General features: G+C 35.9%; 1 protein-coding gene across 3 annotated transcripts in view; it reads right to left on the bottom strand.

Annotated features, from left to right (window-relative positions):
* LOC129755176 (uncharacterized) overlaps positions 1–5401 on the bottom strand; it is a 137542-nt gene extending 132141 nt beyond the window's left edge. Inside the window, exon 1 of one of the 3 annotated variants that reach the window (XM_055751540.1) lies at positions 5241–5401. The gene's annotated coding sequence lies outside the window, so the exon portion shown is untranslated. Of the gene's footprint in view, positions 1–5036; positions 5058–5240 lie in introns of those variants that run through there. The other 2 variants (XM_055751541.1, XM_055751543.1) reach the window with 2 other exon arrangements.
* Between the last annotated feature and the right edge of the window lie 227 nt (positions 5402–5628).

The following is a 5628-nucleotide window of genomic DNA, read 5'->3' as shown; positions in this document are numbered from 1 at the left end:
ACATTTTTCATCCTTCCTGGTCCAACCCAGAAACTACTCAACAAAAATCAAGAAAAAAAATCGAAAAAAATCTTTTTCATCAAATCACTTCGACAGAATTTGAAACGCTTCCAAAAAACCTTTCATGATTATTCTTATAAAACATGCTTATAAAATTTCGTTCCAGAGGCATAACTTTTTTTTACAAAAAAAATTGTTTTTTTTATTTATTTGAAAAATAAAGTGAATAAATCCGGAATAATCAGGGCAATTTTCAATAAAATTCGGGCAACCGGGCCGGATCGGATTGTTCCAAAAATTTTTATTATAGGGAGAAGTCGTCTATGGCCGGACATCGCCTATGGCCGGACAACATAGATTTTTCGAAAACACAATATCCTAATAATGTTTTAGCACTATGAAAATAAAGTATATAGTAGCCTGATATGGTGTTATAAATATGGTAATCCAATCTGAAAAAGTAAACCAATGATAGGCACCTAAAACTTTTGCCTAGTAGTACGGAAAGGATCGCCTAAACGTTGCATTTGTATTGTGATCAGTTTTTTCGGCTTGTAAAATTTGAACTGCACATGAACGACATCGTTGATTGGTTATCTTTCGACCACAGTAGATAAAAGATAACAAAACGGAAGTTCAAACGAAATATTAGGAAAATTCAAAAAAAGTGCGATTTCTCTATGACCGGGCACCAAATTGTTGTCTATGACCGGACAAGAAAATATTCAAGGTTACAGATGATTTCAACTTGAAACTTTCATTTTTTCATTTCTATAGCACCCTCAAATGGTTAGCAGAAGATAAGGATTCAATAACGAAACTATTTTGGTCTTCTGAGAAACTTTAAATTTTGCTGTTCGGTCATAGACATTTTCTCTTTAGTTTTTTCGAAACAAATGCTTCATTCTGGTTTGTCAAGAAAACTTTTATGAAAGGCTTCATAGAACGTTCGGTATTGGAAAACACATACTCACAAGACCTGGACTAGTGATTTCAGTCATTTTGCTACGTTCTTGTGCCATTGGTGACAACTTTGGTGAATTAATTCGTAGTGTCCGGCCATAGACAACACTTTTGGAAAAGAGTGAAAAATAACATGAAATGATTTCTCTTACCACATGAATATGTAGTAAATTAATTTGTTTCTAATATAGCTCAGTGATCATAATATTGATACTCTTCAAATCAGTAGAGGAACCAATATTTACAAAAAAAACTATTTTTCAAGTTATTGCTTAAAAACCTTAAGAGTCCGGTAGTAGAAAACTTGCCCCTATATCTTGATAAAGCCGGATAAAATCGGGCAATCTGGCAACCTAAATTTATACCTTTTTCAATTTTTGAAAATCCACTATATCTCAACTAAGGTTAACTTTTTCATATAGAATATGTATGTATGTGTGTATGTGTGGGAGTTCTTTTTAAGTAACACTTAAAAAATGAAATAAAAGATTAAACTTTTTTTTGAAGCAAATTAAGTCAAAGTTAGTTTAATTTTTCATTGATATATTCATTTTGACCTTCACAAAAATTCAAAATTTGTCATAAAAGTTGATATTGAAGTGGTAGAATACAGATTGCGTTTTATCAAACGAGCCTATAGTAAACAAAGAGACGAAATGTCACGATTGGAATTTTTGATGTTCTGTCAGTGTCATTCCAATCGAGCAAAACCAAGCAGTCTTAAAGGCAGCCCTACAGCAGGGTTGCAAGCTCATTATTTCAAAAGGGATCAGATTGCGCCTCTTTGTATACTATAGTTTCTTTAGTTGTATCTACCCCTACAAATTAGTAGTGTGTGTAGAAGTGTGATCGCTCATATAAGCTCCCTTATACTCAGAATGGATCTATCGATGTTTAGCCTTCTCAGATGTTCCTACTAAAAGCGACATCATTGGTCAATCAAAAGTTCGATAAACTAAGTAACGTAAGAATTTACCGTTTGTCTAATGTTGTTAAATTTGCCCGATTTTAATTTTCAGAATAGATCCATCATCTTGTTTCTTTGTAGCAAGTTCAACTGTTGCTATCTGAATCTAGTTTGGATTTCACAATTCTTGGACCCCGATTCAAAGCTAAGTGTCGTTTCATTTATTTTTTTTTTCCAATCCATTGCATAACACGTAAATTGATGTTTTTTCATCTAAGCTTCCGCTTATTTATACAGAACTGAACAGAGACAAAACAACAGAAAATTTAACTAAAGATAGATCTTAAATGGCCCGGAGTTATTTCAGGTCAAGATGGGTCATAGTTGATATAATTCCGATTAAGAATATCTATGTTTAAAAATTGAGACCGCCGAGAAAGCCGAGCTTTTTTTTCGTATACTGATATTTTAATCGTAAATTTTGCTATGATATTTGTGTTTAAATCGTCAATCAAAAAATTATCGAATTTTCATGTTCATTTATCGTCGCTTAACTTGTTGCAATTCAAGTTAGGATTTTCATAGAGAGCTCTCAAATAAAAAAATCGGTTAAACGTCAACTTGATATGCCATTGGATTAAGCGACTATATAAATAGTTATTTTTAAAAATTAATGTTTATACTTGGTAATAGTCGTTAACTTTTTTTATCACCATTTAACCTAACATACTCATGCCTGCTAATGAACTGAAAGCATTCTATAGAAACTTTATGAGTCAGGAAAACAAAATTTATTGTTCACCGTAACACTAGTCAAAAGTGTCTCCCAATCAATTCCTTCAACCCCTCTCCCAACTGAAATTGTTTTGCTAGGATGCAGAGGTAACCTCGGTCCTAAAGCACAAAATAGATCTTTCATCCTTTTCTCTTTCTTCCAATCTATCTATTGACTACTAGGACGTGGACGGCGCCGTTATTGACGTTAAAAGAGAGAGCATCAGTATTGAGCAGTGTGAATGAGCTGCTAATCCCAAGCACCATTCATTTGACCTCTGAATAAAGTTGATGGCCTCGGAGTAGCAACCATTGGCGATGTGGAACTTGTTCTACTGAGCCACGCCAGCGATCGTGGAACTCGAAATGATTGTTATCATAATTAGATTTTTGAACAAGTCATGCATACATTTTCTTCAACCATGCATTTCGGGTTTTACGGTTTAAGGTGGATGTGAGTAGTTAATCAAGCTAAGCTAAGCTAAGTTCAACTGTTGCTATCTGAATCTAGTTTACTGATATCACCATTTTTAGTTTATTTTTTTTTCTAAAATAAGAATTTTAGTCAATAGTTTAGATTACATTATTTGATAAAAAGTTTTTGAATTTTCTTATTTTAATTCTACCTAATAACTAAAAATTTTGGTCAAACTTACTAAAAAACTCGTTCGAAAAATCTATATTGATTTTAATAACTTTGTAAGAAAAAAATTAAAAATTTCACGCAGATTTTATTAATGAATTTTAAACTATAAAATAAAACAAGTTAGAGCTCGATTACTTAATCGGTTCATATTAACCCTCCAAAGCTGTTCGGGTCAATATGACACGAAGCGCACATTTCAAACATCTTTATCATCATTCCAATATAAAGAACTGGGAATTTTGACAGACCAAGTATGCTCTATGAAAATAATGATCAAATTATCGACAAAAAATTAAAATTTGAGTTTTGAAAATCGGTTCATTGGGAAATGAAATACAGCTAAGCAAAGCCAAAATTGAACGTCGATTTTTTTAAGTAAGATTTTTGTTCTATCGGAAGGTTTGAGATAGCGGTCAAAACTTTTATTGGACCTCAATATATCTATACATTGTCGATTAGATGGATTTTTGACGATTTCAAACATCAATGAAACACTTAAATACAGAAAAGCTGTCAACGTTATGAGTTTTTTAAACATAAAATTGATTTTCGGACTTTTTACTTCCTAAACCAGTTTCTGATAACCTGGTAATACATATCGACTTTATTTTCTAATGTTGAGTAATTAGAATAAACTACCTGCAGCCAGGAGAACGAAGTCAAACCACAACTGAAATTTCTCCAAAACGGATATTTAGCGAAAGGCTTTGGAAGGTTAAAATACTGACGAATTAAATTAAATTGAATGATAAGCTGAATTGATTGGAGATTTTTCAATCCCACATCCCTTCAATGATTTAGCTCTGCTCGCCCATCAATTCGGACCGGACATCCTCTCGTAAAGCTTTCGATCACACTTCGGAGAATGGAAACCAAGCACAAAAACGAGAACCAAAAAAAAAGACATCACAGCTCAATCCAACATAAACAAACACGTAGATGACAAAAGTACCGCATTGTCTCATGTCAGAACATCACCACAACCCATTTGAGATATCGTTTTATGGTTCTAACTCTGAGTCGACGTATCCAATCCACATCGTCATAATCTTCCGAAATTGTCACCAATCATCACATTTTGATTAGTTTTGCTGCCGGTAGGCAGGCAGTCGTTCGGTCGGTTTTCGGTTCGTTTTTTTTTATGAACTCCTCCCAACATGTGCTCATTCATAATTCACTACCCCATCGACGAGAGCTAGCTAGCTAGCAAAGGTTCTAGGGCTTCGAATTTCACTCCCCCACTTAACAAAATCGAACACTCTGCCTGCCGGTCGGACGACAAATTGCCCATTGACAAAAACATCATCGGTTGGATATGGGATGGTTGTATGCACTGAGTCGTTTTTGCTTTCGAGCCACGTTTTAAATTTTAATATTTTATGTCATCCATATCGTTTCACGAAACACACCGATTTCCCCCGAAAAACCGCAAACTGCTGCTCGAGAAATGAGGAGACCCCCGAAGAACAGAACCCAATAAAACCCCAACAAATTTTTCTTCATTTTATTTGTTCTGCCTGCTGTAGACTTATTATGCTGCAGGGATCATAAAATAAGATGAAGGATTTTCTACGTGTTGTTTTCGGGTTATTTTTCTTCTTCTTTGCCCAAAGATGCATCTCCAGAACAGTCGTTCTCCTTTTTCAAAACACCATATACGAAAAAAAATGGCACGCGCCTGCCAAAACATTCTTTCTTTTCCCTTTTTTGTTTTGTATCCGACAACAACTTGGCAGAAAATCTCACATTTCTCGATGCGTCCGTCCACAGCAGGCAGGAGGAATTTTTCGTGGAAAACCTTATTTTGGCCAAAACAATAACAACTGTGCCGGATTGAGACAGAAGGCTGAAGGAAAACAAACACTTCTAAGTACAGTAGGACGTTGGAAGAAGTAAATGAAGGAAGATTTTCCCGGTATTATCACATCCGACGAAATGCCGCCTACTAACCAGTCGCAATGACGACGAAGACGACGCCGTCAACTGTAACCGCGACGCCTCGAAAAGAGAAACCTCCTGCGTTAGATTCCCGGATTATTTTCCACCCGTCCGTAACTGGCAAATGCTCGACGAGCACTGACGGAGCTGGGCTGCAGCTTTAGATTGGAAAGAACCCTCCCGAACGGACGATTTTGTTGGGTGACTTTTTGATAGCGAACGAGACGAGTCGTCGAGTTCTGTTGGTGGTGCGCGCCTTTTGCGTAGGGCCGACGACGACGCCGGACGCCAGAATGGAGCGATCTTGGGGTTGGGGCTCTCAGTTAACTCCGATGAGTTCAAGTGTTCCTCGTCTTCCTTCTCTCTGGTTTAGCCTAAATTCTCGCGTTCTGACACTAGG

This window comes from Uranotaenia lowii, chromosome 3 (assembly GCF_029784155.1).
Source record: "Uranotaenia lowii strain MFRU-FL chromosome 3, ASM2978415v1, whole genome shotgun sequence".
NCBI classification, from domain to species: Eukaryota; Metazoa; Arthropoda; class Insecta; order Diptera; family Culicidae; genus Uranotaenia; species Uranotaenia lowii.
The sequence above is the reverse complement of the archived record's forward strand: the minus strand, read 5'-3'. Positions and strand labels throughout refer to the sequence as shown.